The 17,357-nt window shown below is 43.8% G+C and overlaps 1 protein-coding gene across 7 annotated transcripts in view; it reads right to left on the bottom strand.

The window, feature by feature from the left end:
* The window catches only part of LOC102688112 (interleukin-2 receptor subunit beta), a 51,081-nt gene that overhangs the window by 14,891 nt on the left and 18,833 nt on the right, over nucleotides 1–17,357 (bottom strand). Inside the window, exon 1 of one of the 7 annotated variants that reach the window (XM_069196530.1) lies at nucleotides 2,061–2,912. The exons of 5 other annotated variants lie outside the window; for them this stretch is intronic. The gene's annotated coding sequence lies outside the window, so the exon portion shown is untranslated. Of the gene's footprint in view, nucleotides 1–2,060; nucleotides 2,913–17,357 lie in introns of those variants that run through there. One more of the 7 variants, XM_069196529.1, reaches the window with a different exon arrangement.

Raw genomic sequence — 17,357 nt, 5'->3', positions numbered from 1 at the left:
CACGCTGCCTCCCAGTTATGGGAAAGTATGGTACGATTCTCATTAGCGCTGAACAATGGGCAATCATGAAACAGAAAATAGGAGAGAGATCAGTAATTTCAAAAAGCAAAGGCCGAGAATCGAATTTATAATGCTTGTACTGTGCTCCTGCCTAAGCATGCTTTGAAATGAGTATCAAAACACCAGCGAAAGTCAGGGTATTAATAAGATCAACAGAAAGCAGAATCAGGAGCTGAATGTTGAAGGGTAGCCATCTGAGGAGCTTGGTTTTGTGACAGCAGTTTGTATCAAAATGTATTGACTGCTTTCTTACAACCTGTTTTATGCAGACAGTGTTGAAATCCACATGGAGAACTGTTCGTATCTCCGAATACCTGCCCGAGCCGTGAGGAACAGATGAAGCTAGAGAAATTCCTTCTCTGTCATTTCTTTATTCAGTTAATCAACTCCCAGCCAAAGGCACAGTGCCGTACTCTAGTTATATTTACAATGTGTTTGCAATTCATTAGTGAAAAACTGGTATTGACCAAGGCGATTTGTCCCAACACTAAGAAACCCTAAATAATGGTTTATTTTACACTTTGCTAATTTAGCCATTAATGGTTGCTCATTTCAGGAAGACACAGTGCAAGACATAACTAAAAGAGCTGGAGGCTGTATCATGAACAGCACCATCTGACTCTCATTTCAGCTTCAAAGGGCTTAATTGGACCGGTTATTTGTTTTAAGGGGATTAAACAGGTTAACCCACATTTTGGGCATGGGCAAATTAACGTTCCCTTTAAAGACAGCGTGTAACGTGGCAATTACTGTACGTCTGGCGAAACGACAACAAAAAAAAAAAGCGAAGGTTGTTTCCTCAACCCTCTCTTGTTAGTTTGACGGCAGCTCAATTTCTCGAGAGAGAGAGAAACGAAATACTTGCAGATGTGTTATATGTAGGTCTGCAGTAAGTCACCGATCCATCCCAGGGCACGAGTCACGCACACAACTGGGGCGATTTTTTCCAGAAGCCAATTTAACCCACCAGTATGGCTTTGGACTGTGGGAGGAAACCCACGCGAACACGGGGAGAACATACAAAGTCCACTTACAGGAGGTGGCACCCCAGGGCCCCAGTGTTGCGTCCCACTTACCCCCCAAATCATGGACAAGGGACCAAAAGACGCGTTTGCATCACCGTTGTCCAAATCTGCTTTCATTGCACCTCCTTCTTCATCTAACCTTTGTGACCTAACTCGCTCTTTCGTACCGGTCACTTGTTCTTAATTTATGCCCCCGCTCAGTTCCCGTAAGAGTGCTGCGCGCTGTGCGGAGTAAACGCTAAAACGTTTCAGTAAATGTGAAAAGGTTACTTTACTTCGCCGCATGCCCTGCATCTTGGTTTACCTTGCCTAAATTAAATCGATAAATGCGAGAAGCGGCAGTTGGGGTTACATAAGTATTCACCGTTTTGAACTCTACAAATAAATCTACTTCTGCTCTTTCTCGCACAGCGACGTATCTGGTCAGATGAGTTTTGGTACTCAACAGAAAAAGACCTCTCTCCGAATAAAAGCAGGTGGGTTTCTGACTGAACCCATTATAACTGGCTAAACCACAATCTCCCACATTTCTCTCACTGCGCCTTTTGAACTAAGACAGTCAACCAGCAACCTGGAGTCTCATAGGAGTCTAAAACCTTTATTGAAAGGGGCCCCAGCTCCATTAAAGGTTGAAAGATCTTTCAGTACACAGTAAGAATCGGTATGGAGTGTCTTGAAAGAAACCTCTTTCACGAAGGCATTATTCGTGTCCATAGTAACGCAGTGCTTGGAAGCACTAAGATTGGGGACAGAGGATGGTTCCCGAGTCTCTCCGCAAGAAACAAATGATCTCACTGTATCCGTCTTCCCCACTGAACGTTACAGACAGCACAGCGACTGTTTTTCTCATCCTACACTGGACACCACGCTACCTGCAAACTCAATCATCCACAGGCTGCCCGGGTGTTGAACACATATACTTCTCTACAGCCGAAATGATTTCAAGCACTCCGAGCGAAGCAATGTGCAACTCACCTACCTGCACAGTGACAGCCAGGGAAACTTCCGTCGCCTGTACTATCCAAAACTTGATTTACAGTCTCGGGAGCTGGTTCCCTAAAGACGTGACCCGAGCACCAGAAACTCACGGAGAAAAAAAAAACGTTTTAGCCTGACTAAAAAAGTTTTGTTTTAACTCGTAATTGGTTGGTTTTCAGCCCACACGTCCTCTGTTCAAGTATCGATACGCCTTCTTCGGTGGAAAATCGCAGTCAGTTTGTACAAAGACGTTGGTACTGGTGGCTGTTTTGCAAGTCGGAAATGTTTAAATGTTTTTTTTTCAACGTGTTTTCCCTCAAGTTCCTTCTGTCGCTTTGTATATTATCGTAGACAATGTCTGTGCATTAATGATAGAAACGGACGGAGCTGGTCTACGCTTAAATGCTAATAACCAATATCTACCTTTCCAAGCGCCCGTCCAACAGAGACCAAGAGCGGTCTCTAAACTTGCAAATAAAAAGCCGTGGACGTTTTTAATATTAACAACAGCCCAGCCAGTCTCTCTCTGTGCTCTCTCTTTAATGCACACATTCGATCAAGGTGACCAATATATATCTTCCTCTCTGACCCAGCGATAAACCGATTGAGATAGAATAAGAGAAGAAAACCGCAATCTCTTCCGAGATATGACATTTGCATTCGTACAGGAAACCAGAGGATGGAGTCTGTCAATGCTTTGCTCTCAGACATCACAAACGCACACATTACACTCGCTGTTGAACAAGAGTGTAACACATGGGCCCTCCGGGTGAAGGAAGATGTAAAAAAAAAACAAAAACAACAGAGAAATATAGTTGAGGTGCTGTTTAAAAAAACGATCATAAAAAACCACTTCCTCTATTAATGCCATCAAGTACTATAATATTTTCTAGAACAGCGCCGACACAGAGACGCCTACGATCTCGAAAAGACGCTCACGCACAGAGCTCAGTCTAATAATATATTATTCGCGTATTTAGGTCATGTTAATAATGCACCCATATATCATACACAGCACCTCTGAATAATTCATGAGGTAGTCACATAATAAAAGCCTCGAAATTCATTCATCTATACATTTCTTTGTACTATACTGTTTACACAAAATCCAGCCGGTCTTCTTTTCCAAAACGCTAACTTTCAGGTGGTGTTGTTTTTGCTCACATTCAACATCTTGCAATTCACTTAACAATGCATCCACATATAACGAACAAAGTCAGTGAATAAAGTCAACTTCTCTTTGCCTAGAATTTGTCCCTGTTGTTCGTTCTCCTTCATTTTACTGTGTAACTGTAGCTGGATCTTCATTTCGCACTAAATTAGCACAGCCATAAATGGATATAACCAAGGTGTTCAGCTAACCTGAATCTCCACACATCTGGCGACCTTTAAATCCCCATTCAAAGGAAAAGAAACCCATCTGCACACTTGGTTACCCACTGAAAACAATAAATAAATTATTAATAAGGCAATTGATCAAGTACATCTGTGCGAACAGTTAACTTTCCCTTACTTAAAAACTGCTTAGTCCATGCTTGTGATATTCAACAATAACGGAGATGAGAGCTGTATTGAGAGACCTCTTTGAAATCACAAGTCACTTTTTAGCATATTCATAACTAGTCGCAGCACAAAGACAAAACATGCCTTATAAGTCCTACATTTTGTGTTACTATAACAGAGCCATTCAACTATTACAAATAACCCCATTTTTATGCATGATCTCAAGCAGTATTTTGTGGGTTCCTAATCACAAGTGCTGTGAAAGACTGCATCCCACTCCCCAGTGGAAAAGGGCTGGATTGTTCATATGCCTTCTTGGATAGTGTTGGGACACATTCAGCAAAACAGCAGACAGCTCACCCATATTCATGGCCTCCATACAGTATAAACCAAGAAGTGAAGTCCTCTGTCCACGTACACAAATCGCCTAAAGTGAGACTTTCCCTTGGTTTTTCCCCCAGTATTTCTTTACTCCGAAGAGTCTAAGCTTCAAAGTGGACAACCGTATTGTAATGACCGTCCATGATTAGCGATCGGGCAGTTGGCGGAAAAGCCTTTAGTTACAGGGCCCCTAGCTTATGGAACAGTCTCCCACCCCGTATTTGGGACGCCGAGTCAATCTCCATATTCAAATCCAGACTGAAGACCTCCAGTATTACTTCAGCCTTGCCTACTCACACCTTAAAGTATAGCCTACTGCAACCATGGCTGCTGGTGCTGTTGTACATGCCATTGTGTGTCTCTACGTTGGCCCACCAGGTAGATACATCTGTTCTGACCAAACTATCTTATTCCCCTCCCCACATGTCCGGATGGCAGATTGCTGCCATGGATCCAAGAGGGACATCGTGGATATAGCTGTCGTTTAGGAGGATTTTGCTGGTCTACAGAGATCTGCATGGAGTACTAACACACAGAAGACATGATGGATGGATGGATTAATACCCTCATTCATTTATTTCCTTTTTTTTTAATTGTATAATGTTAGCATGCCCAGTGGGGCTGGGCAGCCAGTTGACCTTGGACCCCTAGAGGTTTTTTTTCTCCTTTCTAAGGAGTTTTTGATTCCTCTCCTCCATTGTCTTTTCTGTTCTGTATTCGCAAAATGTATGGTTACTTGCATTGTAAAGTGCCTGGGGCAACCCTGTTGTGAAAGGCGCTATATAAAATTGAACTGAATTGAATCTAGATTTCAGCCATTGACTAATCAAGGTGTCAGTTCAAGCAGGACCAAATCCTGAAGTAACATGTAAAAAGGTCAGACCATTAAAATGCTGCACTCTGGGTGTGGGGAGAAACTCTGCCCTCTCAGCTCAAGCCCCTGGGAGCAGGTTAACAACCGTTTGTCTGCACATTATTTGGGGAGTGTTTAGCACTTCCTTCCAGAAATTCTGCCTGACATCCTTCCTGTCTGGTGTATTTCACATTCCCAAAATGACCTAGACTGGTCTACATCCGTGATTCCCAACCCTTGTGCTAGTGACCCACACCCCTGCTGGCTTTAATTACAGCCCACCTTCATGAGATCACTGAGGCCTTACCTGAGCTAAGATGTTGGAATATCTGCAGTTTGTCTCCAGCCCCCAGTTTGGGATTTTATTTAACTCACACAATGCAATGGTTAAAGCCCCAGCTTGTGTAAAAGCTGGGAACCAACAGCTCCCATTAATCCTGTTATTATCGAGTCAATGAAGAGTTTGATTGTGTCACTGAGGGCTGGTCTAGAACAAAAACCAGCAGGTGTGAGTGGGTCTCCAGGACTAGGACTGGAGACCACTGCTCTAGATCGCTGTCATGTAGGATCTGTTTTACTCCTCGGTCTTTAGAGTGCTCTTGATGAAGTAGAAGACACCCACTCCTTTCAAAATTAATTTTGGCTAATACCTTTAGTTGAAGCACCATGCATTTTTACTCAGTGATACAGTTCAGCATTCCACTGTACTTAAGCATACTGGATAACAGCAGTGCTCAACCCTGGAATTTAACCCCCAACAGTCTAGTGACAACTCCAGAGTCTGTCCCGATCGCTACCTCTCCTCTTAAGGGCGCTCCAGCCCTTCCCCCTTCTGCCTCATTTCCCGCACCTGTTCCTTATTCCAGCCCCTTTTCAGTTCCCCCTTAAAAGTAGACTCAGAAGATAATTGGGCCTCTACATTGACTCCCAGTTCATGTGAGCCCGGGTCCTGATGTGTCTGGCTCCGTTATGTTTTTAACTCTCTGTTCCGTTTCCCCCCTGCCGGTCCCGACCCAGTTCCCGTTTTTAATCTCCTGGATGGATCGCCTGGCCTTGGACTTATGCCTGTGTTTTGGATTCCCCGTTTGGACTTCTTCCTGGATTGTTTGCCCCGGACTCACTCCCCCTGGACACCTGCGCACCAAGGACACGCCCCCTGTCTCCATCCCCATCTCCTGGATGACTTTTCCCCCAGGGTTTCCTCACTACTCCGGATTGTGTCGTCTGCATAGGGCCTGGAAAGAACTGTTCGTGACAGAGCCCTGTGCTTTTCTTTACACTGCTGCCTGAAAAGCACTGATATGGACTCAGCTCTCTGAATGAAGGTTTCCATATGTTCTTATCATTGGTTGTTCTATCTCTGTCATTGTTTTGGGGCCAACGAAGGAATGCTCCTTTTTGACTCATGTCTATATTTTGTTCAGGGTAAATAAAGATGAAGAATTTGATAATTAGGTCCACACACACACTACTGCGCACTACTTGCGGTCTTTACAACCCGATGACTACTACTTTTTTCACGTTATCTCGCCACTTCTCCATATGATTGCGCAGACGTGTGTTTACAAAGCAAAACTGAAATGACAAATCGCTTGCTTCACTGTGAGATAGCATGATATGAGTTCTCAGAGCTTGCTTTGTGGAATATTTCACAAATACTTCATCCATTAACTACAGAAACTCGTCATCATTTTTTTTAACTCGGTACACGAAACTAACTAAAATTGAACATGCGTGTCTTCAAAGTGTCTTCTGAGGTCACTAGCTTTGTGAAATATGAAATCCTGCCTCAACTTTCCCCCTGGTACTTCTGATTTTTTATGCCTGTTAATGATACCATCTAGGTTGTCCACCTCACAAACAAATTAGCCCTCCTAAAAAATCCCCATTTTAAACATTCAACATGTGCGGCTTAAATAAAACGGTCAACAAGATTATAGAATAATTGCCTTGTTCGGTCAGTAGGTCGATTTCTGACTCGGAAAAAGACCAGATATCTGTTTTTCCATGTATACCCACGCCACAGAAAGTCAGAACGCAGAATAGTAACACTGCTGTTGCTCTACAATGTTAAAATTCGGTACCATAAGCAGAAAGCTTAACGACTGAAGAAATTCGGGTTGGGAACTGAGTCAGTCTGTGTTAGCTACAAAGGAGCAAGTAAACGTCTTATTCCACACCGAACATTATAAGAAAGACACATTTAGGCTGTTGAGCTTTCTTCTACAGTAGAAATGTTGTATTTCCTTTTTCTTCCTTTTATGTGATCTTTTAAAGCGTTAAGCTGATCCAGTTCTCGGGTTCTGTTCTCAAAACACCTGGGTGTTTAAATCTGGTTTGTTTCCCAGGGAGACTTAAGCAGCACAGCGTTCTGAATAGTGGGCCCTACGCACTGGAAAATGAAGTAGTCACTGACGCAGCAGAAGAAAAATGTCAAGCACCCTGATATCAGTGGTGCGCCCTTCAAGATGAAATAGAATATAGGTCAAAGTCACTAACGGAAAAACTGTGCAATAGGCCTTGAAAATAACTGAATACAGTTATGATACACTTATAACTGAATATGAACTGATTGCGACTCGATTATATATGAACTTTCTGAAACTATAGTCAGATTGGAATTGTATTGAAGCATCGGCAACAAAGAACCTTGCTGAGTTAGTCCATAATTTGTTATTAAGCCCACAAGTCTGCCACTTAACGTCACATATTGCCTAAACGAAAAGAAAAGTACCTCATCCTGCCTGCGTGTCATTTCAATTACCTCTTTAGCGACCAGCAAAACAATCAGGCGGGAAGAGACAGGGGAGGTATCGGGATGCCAACCACAGCCCGGCCACGATGCTGTATGACCTTTCGGAAGCGGACACGAAAAACAAGAGCAGATGTGACGTGCTTCTGTTTCTTTTCTCTCTCTGTAGGAGGGAAATGAGCACTGGGATGGTCACGTTTTCACTTTCTCCCTCATGACTGGGGCCACCAAAATCTCACATCTGCTTTTCGGAGGTCAGAGGTCAGAGGCAGTGGGCAGCTGTCTCTTTCTGTGTGTGTGTGGGGGGGGGGGGGCATTCACATTTGGAAGTGGGAAGCGTGTTACTCTTCCGAGAAAGAAAAAACAGGTTCTGCAAAGCCACATTCCTGACCGCCAAATTGAATAATCTGTGATTTTCTGCACAAGGCGGGATGTCACCATGCAGGCAGATGACAATGGATTGGGGTCAGCTGGTCGTTTTACAGGCCTTTTTCTGAGGCTGTGCAAAAAAAACTTCAATAGCAATTAATAAAGTAAAAATAAATTCAAGTAAAATAATTACCTAGAGAAATAAAGGTCAATGACCAAACAATGGTAACTTTTGAAATCTTAATTTACATCAGCTGCCATGTTGACGTTGCAAAGCCTTCTGCTGATGCTTGTGAACAAGAGCACAGTTGCATAGTCCTGGATTCTTTTGCAAACTCGAACATTTTTTTTGCAAAAACGGGATAGCGTTTCACTTGGCATGGTACTGGCCTAAAAGTGAAGCTGTTTTTGCACTCAGAAGAACGCATATACAAAGACCGTGTTTTTTTTAACAAAAAACAGGTGAGGGTGTTGATGTATTTAAAAAAAAAAGCCATTCGAGGCTTGTTTCTGTCATCCGCGGTGGTATGTGGTGTTTTATATGTTTGGACAATATAGCACCTTTGAACTTAAGAAATGCGTCTTATCTCCAAAATCTAGTTTTTAGCGCTCCGGCCTGGTGCCGAATTTTTTCACACCTGCGGAGAGAGCCGATCCATCAGGCGACGCGGTTTTGCTTGCTGTTTGCCGAAGCAAAAGCGACAAGTGTTGTTTGTTTTTTTTCGTCGAAAAGGTCATCTTCCGGTCTGGAGTGGTCTGCTGCGCGTTTCAGAAACGAGAAGCCGGCACGAAACCCCCCCCCAAAAAAACCACACAGCCCCCAGGCGGCAGGTTGCAGGGTGGGCGTAGGGGAGCGCTTTCAGGTACAAGAAAACAGAGATGCGGCAACGCAGGCCGAGATGGTGCTACAACAGACAGAGGCCTGGCTACAGACGCAGACTGTAGTTGCCGTGGCAAAATCTAAAAATACATAACAGAGGAAAACAAAAGACACATGGTAGGCACAGGCCAACACAGAAAATGGCTTAGTGGTAAGGTTGTAGAATAGAGGGGTTGCTGGAGGTGTCTTACAGGCAAGAAGTCAACCACAGGGCTCAGCTGAAGCTGTTGTGTGGTGTCTGCTCTCGCTGTGATGAAAATGCCCGTTTTGAAAGTGCATAGCGTGGGTGTGCTCTCAACCCCATTCACATGACAGAAGGCGTTTCGAGCTCGCAAGACCACTAACTGCGTTTCACAGACCCCCGCACGCTGCACGATCTCACTTCTCTGTCTGAAGGCACGTGATAGCTGGGGGCGGGGGGGGGGGGGGGGTTGTTGATTTTTTCACAGGAGCCTGCAGTGGCGAGCAGCACCTCACGGAGCTGTTTGGGAATCCTGGCACCTCAGTGACAGAAGCCGTCACCAGCCCGTCCTTCTCGCCCGTGGGCGCAGAGGAGCTTCCCAGCTGCCTTCCTCTCCTCCCAAGGTTTTTACTCATGTGGGCAGTGCAGCTGCGGCCATTTCAGGGTTTTGCCTGCCCCCTCCGCGGTGAATTATTAAAACTGCTCATCCGCACATCCGAGACGGTCTTGGTATGTCAACGCCAGGCAAACGCATTGGTGACGCACAGCCGTAAGCCCAAGAATACCCTCTTCTTTGTGGGTTTCTGAACCTAGCGTGATCAGCAAAATATAACATCTGTGGAGGCAATCTGACGCCGTCTTCTTTTCTATCAGATCCATACTGACAACCGCCGGCTCACCCACTCAAACATCATGCTTGGTATGAGGAGAACAGAGTCATTGTATAAGTCTCTAGGTTGAGCCATGTTCCCAAATCTTTTAGAATAATAAATAAGAATCTTTTAGAATGGAAAAGTAGATGGATCTTAATGGACATCTTAATAAAAGATGAAGAACGCCCCCTACTGACCCCACCTCTTCCAGAAGCAACCTTAGTTTTTTCCCAGGAGGTCTCCTATCCACGTACTGACCAGGCTCACGCCTGCTGAGCTTCAGTGGGTTGTGGCCAGAAAGAAAACCGTTTGACTTGTCTGTCCAGAAAACATGCTTCCAGTCTTTCTGGATCGTCCAGGTGCTCTTCGGCAAACCAGAGCTGGGTAGCAATATTCTCTTTGGCTCTCCTCCCATGAAAGTCATTTCTCTTGAGTCCTTTCCCGACAGATGGGGCATGAGCACGGACACTAGCTGCAGTGAGGATGGCCCGCATCCTCACTGCAGATCCTTAGCTCTTCCCCTGTGACTTCCTGGATTATATTCTAGGTTGATCTTGGGGGAGATCTACTGCATGGATGGAGCCCAACATGTTTAGAAATAGTTTTGTAACCCTCTCCAGACTGTTGAGCTCCTCTTTTGACCTTTCGATTGTGGAATATTGTGTGTCCACTAACCTGCATGGTGGAGATTAAACAAAGTTTCTAACCATTTTACAGGACAAGGTGGCTCAGAGTCAGTCTATTGTGCTTTAAGGAAACATTCTCCAGGACCAGAAATTAGTATAATTATTATTGTCTTTCATTCATGCTACATTAAAGTCCCTTGCCAACTGTTTGGAGATCTGATAGTTACAGAAATGCATGTTGCCATCTGTGGCTACATCCGTTTGCAGTAACAACTCTTATTTCCTTGAGCTTACCTCACAGCCCAAAAGGGCAGCTGTCAAGTTACCATCCACAGCTACCCCAGTGTAGTGGATATACCAATGCCCAGAATAAATAGCATGAATCAAAATAACAGATGGCCAATCTCTTAAATGGCATTCCTCCAAATAACTGTACAGGTGGGTATGAACTGTTTCTCCGTGTGTATTTCAGATTTGTGCTCTTTTCTAGCATGCCGAATGCAAAAACATTTTGTGTCCTCGATGTTTAACCTTCAAACTTAATTCCTGGACTCAGTATCTGCAGTGAGATACTGAGCACTGGAATGCTTTGAGAGTGTCGTTTCCTGCTTTTATCATAGCTGCTTTGCATTTCGCAAGCCTTGACGTCTCTCTTCACGCTCATTTCCTCTCAAGCCAAAATCGAGTGGCAAATAAATGAAATGGCTCAGCAGTTATTTTTGATCGTTTCTTTTTTTTTTTCTGGTCCATGCAAGCATTCATGGTCTCTGTGGTTATGAAGAACACACAGATGTGGTGTCACACGCAGTATAAAAAGGGAAACAAGTGGTTAAAAAAATAACTTAGAAATGACATCAGGACATGAACAGGGAAGGAAAAAGTTTGATCCCAGAGCAAGATTACATTTTCAACGCCCTAAATCTTTAGGCTAGATATATAACAGACATATTAAGGTGATTTTGTAATAGAGCACCCCAACAGTATAATTTATACCCCTTAATACAAAACAGACTTCTTTTAGCTGTGAATAGATAGATAGATACTTTATTGATCCCGTGAGGGAAATTGCAGTGCAACAGCAGCTTAACACACACAGCACAGCCACAGTGTAACGAATTATATAATAATAGTACAATACATACAATACAATACAAGAGTTACTCACAGTCCGGACACACAAGAGGAAACTAGAACAGAACAGTACACAGAAAATCGTATCACACGTATGAATATAAATATAGATGTAACCATAGATATAAATATAAATATAAATGTATTGCACAGGTCCCTGGCATATATTGCACAAAAGTGGTTGTAAACGGGAAAAAGAAAAGAAAAAGAAAGAGAACAGATGTAGCAGTAGATGTGTATATGCGTTTAGTCCAGAAACAGGTCACTGTCGCTGTTGCCTCTGCCAAGACGCAAGGTGGATGCGTTGTACAGTCTTATGGCAGACGGCAAGAATGACCTTTACTGGTGGTGCACTAGTATTTTAGGACTATGCTGCAAGGCATGTAACACAGGGATGTGATTTTGTGGACAGGAGTGCCTGCAGGTTTTTCAGGTCTCTACAAAGCAGTATCATCTGAAGAGCTGGGAGAAGCTGTTAAGGTCCCATTAAGCCAATATTGAGCTGATGTAGGGTTTTAAAAACCAAGTTGGAAAGAAAACCTGTACCAGCTCTCCAGGATCAGGATTGTCTGTTCCTCACCAAAGACATCATGGATAGCAAGTATGGAAACTTTTTATGTGTACTTCTCACATTTTCATGTAATAAATACCTACCATATACTTTAGGAACAGCTGTTTTGTCTGTTTTGTTCCGTGTAATTATTGGTTAAAACGCTTAGTGTGCTAAACTATTTCAGCTTGTATGTGCAGTGGTTTTAGGTGTGATCAAATGTTCTAAACGGAGTTTTAAGATGAAAGGGTTTGACCTCGTGTCTGCTATTCTTCTGTTTACAGGGCTGACAGAAGTTCACACCCTTGCTATGGCATCTCAATTTTTTTTCAAGTTACAAAATGACCCGTCCACATTACACGCTTTTTTAAAACTGAATTTCGTTCAAACCTAAATGCACAAACTGAAGACTCTGAAGGGCATGATACACTTCAGTAAATGTCAGCGAGAATGACGGACAAAAGTCTGAGATATTTTAATTGCCCAAGTATTCACTTTGTGTCCTATTTTGTAATAAAAAGTTAAAATAACATTTTACTCATGACCTGAATGCTCAGACTGACAGATTTAAGGGTATGATATGTTGCAGTAAATGTCGACAAACACACAGGTCTGAAATATTTTAATGGCAGAAGAACTCCGACCCATTAATTCAATATTAGCTGGAAGCAATTTTCTCAGCAATTACAGCCCTAAGTCTTTTTGTGTAAAGTCTCTACCGGCTTTACATACTGGCTTGGAGCAATTCCTGCCCGTTCTTCTTAGCAGATTGACTTAAGCTCTTGCAGGTTGCTTACGTTTTTCAAAGCATCCTGAATTTAGGAAGCATTTCTCTCTTAAAATAAAAAAAAGGTAGCTTTTAGTTACCTGACCTATGTAAATGGCCTAATGAACATTAATCCTGTTGCATGCTTGTGCCTGTTGTATCAGTCAAATTTCCAGCCCTTCTCCAATCCCAACCCCCCAGGCCAGTTCAAATCTAAAAAGATTGAAAAAAAGACAGTGCCACTGTAACTGGACTGTACAAGATGTTGTTTTGGGCCCAGACCTCATTCTGATGGCCCTCCTTGGATCTCCTCCAAAGGTACTGGACGTTTTGAACATTCACCTCCCCCCCCCTTGATAAAACCCTCTAAACAGTTCCTGAAGCAGAAATACATCCATCATTCAGGTTGCAGCTGCTCTTGATTTCTACAGGATCACTGAAGGAGCTGGACAGCTGGAAACTCCCACCCTGTAGGCCAGAGGACTGTAAGCTTGAAGATCAGGAGGGGAAACTGGCGAGCAGGAGGCGAATTAGAGTCGACTCCGCGACAAGAATACGAGTAGGAGTGTGGGTGTGTGTGTGTGTGTGGTTCCTCGGCTTCATAGCCCTCAAATGAACATTTTAATAACAGGAAATAATAAGTGTTGATTGCTCTCGACCGCAGGTTTGTTTGTCACAAAGGCAGTGGGAGCAGAGAGAAGAAACGGTGACCCCACGAGGGCCGTACTTTCTCTCTCTCTCTCTCTCTCACCCTTCAGAAACTCATTTCTGCGGCTCTCCCCCCCTTCCATTCCTCACACTTTCTTTCGTTCGGTCGCTTTTCTGCTCGCTTGGTTTCTAATTGCCGAGCTGCTGCGACCACCTCCAGCACTCTCCCATCTTCACCCTTTATGCAAAGCGGCTCCCCCTCTGAAGCTCGCGTGGCAACAGTATTTCACCATCGCCCTTCTTTCGGCTTTGCCCTTGGCGGTGGTACCACATTAGCCTGCTGTTCTGTCCGTGCCCTCTTTCCTCCTCTTTCTCCCGTTTGTATTTCCTGATGCCCGGGCGGATTGCTCTCCTGCCTTCTTTCTGTGTCTTGTGCAAATGTGTGCGCCGGGCCGCGATAAGCAGCGCACAGATCGCTGCAGGAGAGGAGAGAGTGTCCTAGCTGCGTCACTTGAGGGTCATGCTGTGCAGTGACCATTATTTCTACTTCGGCAGCTTAGGTCAACTAACCGTTCCTTCCCCCATCTTAATTAGGAAGTTGAATGAGTTAGCTTGTTGGCAGCTGGCTCGGGGAATACAGCCTGGCCAGCAGGACGAGATGGGCAGAATTTTCCCCCTTTTTTTTACAATCAGGGTTCAGCCCGGGACCTGCAGAAAGGGGGAAGGCTGGGTAAGAGGGTAAATCAGCCAGCGAAGGGTCCTAACCTTCCGCTGAACTTCAGTTTGAAACGCCATTGAAACCAAGAAGGTGCGTTTCGTGTCTCTTAAACTTAAAAACACGTTCCGGATTTTATCTTAAAACAAAAAACAAATAAAGCATTTTTTTTTCAAGCTCGTATCAATTGCAATATTCTCAAGTCACCTACAGCTTTAGTGCCTATAGCCAAATTGCTGCCATATTAAAAATGACCGATTATTACATTTTTTAATGAACTTTGTTTGCAGTTGCTATATCAATCCAACATTTTTAAAATTATAACGATCATTTGAATGCATTTGTTCTTTGGTTAGTTAGGGGAAAAACACCCACATTTGTGTGTGTAGGTGGGGACTGTCCCATATCACTGAACCCATTAAGTGTGAGCAACCGATGCAAACCCTGAGCAACAGAGAGATACGGTGAATTAGGGGCATGAACATTATGTAGCGAGACTGCTGCCCTTAACTCCCACCCTGAACTAGAAGGGTGTTTGTTCCATTTCTTTGAACTGCACAAAAGGTTTTGTTCGCATTTCCACAAGTCACATGGAAATGAATTCATTCAAACCAGCAATTTTGGCATTTGAAATCACTGCCAATAATGACGCAATTGAATTACTGGTTGTATCCAAACAGGATAGCTAAACTAGATGACAAAGCTATCTTACGGGTGATATTTTTTTCTTTGGACAGCTGAGCTAGGGAACAGCATCTTGTAACTGGTGATATTTTTTCTTTGGACAGCGTCTTGTTACTGGTGATGCTTTACGTTTGCTCAAACCAGATTTCAGGTATGCAAGCCATCGTCTAATGGCTCCACAGAAACCAGCATCACCTCTGGGCTCCGACACCAGACCCATCTGTCTAGACAACACCGCTGATCAGCTCTCAGGTCCCACCTCCAGCCCTGCGATAGTCCTTACACTGTATTGACTAATGCTTTGAATTCCCAAACTCTGAATGAAAGCTGTTATCGCATTTACTCCTTATAAACCCTGAATACACACCAACAGGGTGATAAAATTACTCCTCTGTATCCAGGACTTTAGATTTTGCCAAATCATTTGCATTACTTCACCAGATTGTGCAGGCTTTAAATGCCTTTTTAGACATGCATTTTTACCTAGCTGTACCTGCAAATGTATTACTTATATGTACACAGAACGTAAATACATTCCACTTACTGCACATTGCAAGTTGCCCTAGGTATAAGCTTCCATTCTTCCATTAAAACATTAAATCACTATCAAGGATAAACTACAGCCCCATTTAAATGGAAGGCAACTAAACTTAATCTCTTGTGTGCATCTATGTCTCAACCGAGACTAACCACTCAATGCTTCACCACCTTAAACGGCTCCATCCGACGTTAAATTGAAAACCATAAATTCGGAGAAAACTTCACCGCCTGGTCACAGCCTTTAACCACAGAGTTAGAACTGACAGGACACAGATTGGCATTCCAAACTATTCCAGATGTATATGGTGGCTCCAGCACAAAATAAAAACATCCTATTTTTTTTTTAAAAAGCACATACAGTACACATGCTTATTTAGAAACCAACCTCTTGTTAAGCTTTGTCTCGCAAATTCAAGAAGGAGGCCGAGGTATCCTGACCTTTTTGCTAGTTTATTTATGTTTATCTGTAACAGATCTAAAGCTGCTCTTCAGCATGTGATAGTGGGGTTTTCTTGAAGATGTACTTCACAGAAAAATAGCCTTAGAAGGTTTAACAGAAAAATAACAGTTCAGCATGTAGATAAGAAGTGCCAGGAGCATAAATTAAGCCCCAGGTATAGTCCTACATACACAGAGTCTTTGCACCAGTACCTTCTGTATTTTTGTACAGTCTGTTCTAGGGTTTCAGCGTGGCATCCCTGTTCCTCACTACCCCAGGAAACCATGAAATATTATACTAACACTATGAAAAAAGTGCAAGAGGAAAGGCACAGGGACTCTCCAGTTTGATTGTCATTCAATGACACCGGTATCACTATGGTTACTCTAGAGTACTTGAGTCATGCTTCCACAGAGTGAGGGCTAGTGAATGATTTGTGTTGGAGACGGCACAACGCCGGCCTGACTGACAACGCTGGGTCAGCTCCGTGCTGCAACCGGATTTTCCGAAGAGCAGACAGACCGCTCTGAGACCTCGCACCTGTATGTTCAGGGTGCAAAGTTTCCTGGAAGTCTCAAACAAACCGGACAGAGGCGAATGTCACAGGAAGCTGCCTGACAGCTCAGACCAGAAAAACGAAATGGTGCGATTTCAGCTAAGCTACGAGGGGGGAAGGACATGAATTACTGTGACAAATGTCGTGCCGTTGCTCTTGTCAGAGCGGGCTATGTGACCTAGCATTGGGTATTTTTGGATGTACAGTATCTGGTTGTGTTTTGTGTGTTTAATGCGTGCTGTGGATCCACAGACTTGTCTTGTCCTGTGCTGTCTGTTCCATCATCTTGAGTCGGGTTACAGAACCAGCTGCCTCACTCTGTTAAATGTGAAACAGAGAGTTTTGTTTGTACTGTTGTGCTGTTTGATCCTACCTTCTGTATTACCTTTTAACCAGTAACATTTTGCACCAGTTCAACTTTATCTCTTGGCATCCTGCATTTTTCCCGTGACCTGACAGACCATCCTTTTTTGGCGGTCGAGTCACAATTACCAGCACGACTTCCTTCGTCTATGACAAAGGATGTTCAAGCAAGAGCAGTCTATATGATATCCTTCATATAGAAGACAAAAGAGGTAGTTAGTCCATTTGGCCAGTTCTTCTGACAGAACCCTTGTTCAGTTCTTGAAAGATTCCTTGATCTGCGCATGTTTGCCCACAGCGAAATACTCCAGCAGATCAGGGAGTAAAAGCAGGTTCACAGTCTTGAGTCACCAGATCTCCTCCTGCGTTCCCCTTGACCTGGTTTCTGCCTTGCCCTGAAACACAGAGCTGACTTTCAGGATGTGTCACAGGGGGCTGCTGGTATCTGATGGGTGTGCCTCACATTGGCTCACATTGCCAAAAGATCAGGTCACCTGCTTGGCAGAATTCTACAAGGTGTAGAGTGCAGTGCATAGCGTCATCATCTGTAACAGCATCTGCTCCTGAACTGAAAGGCTTCCTTCTACACCAGACTGGTGTGCCATCTGGACCCGGTTGACGATACTCAGATTTATTCCCAGTAGGCATGCGGGTGAAGCCCTGAAAATCAATTTGCTAGTGAGTAAAGTGAGTGTCCTTTCTCT

Source organism: Lepisosteus oculatus, chromosome 12 (genome assembly GCF_040954835.1).
Source record: "Lepisosteus oculatus isolate fLepOcu1 chromosome 12, fLepOcu1.hap2, whole genome shotgun sequence".
NCBI classification, from domain to species: Eukaryota; Metazoa; Chordata; class Actinopteri; order Semionotiformes; family Lepisosteidae; genus Lepisosteus; species Lepisosteus oculatus.
Note: the sequence above shows the minus strand (reverse complement) of the source record. Positions and strands in the feature narration are given on the sequence as shown.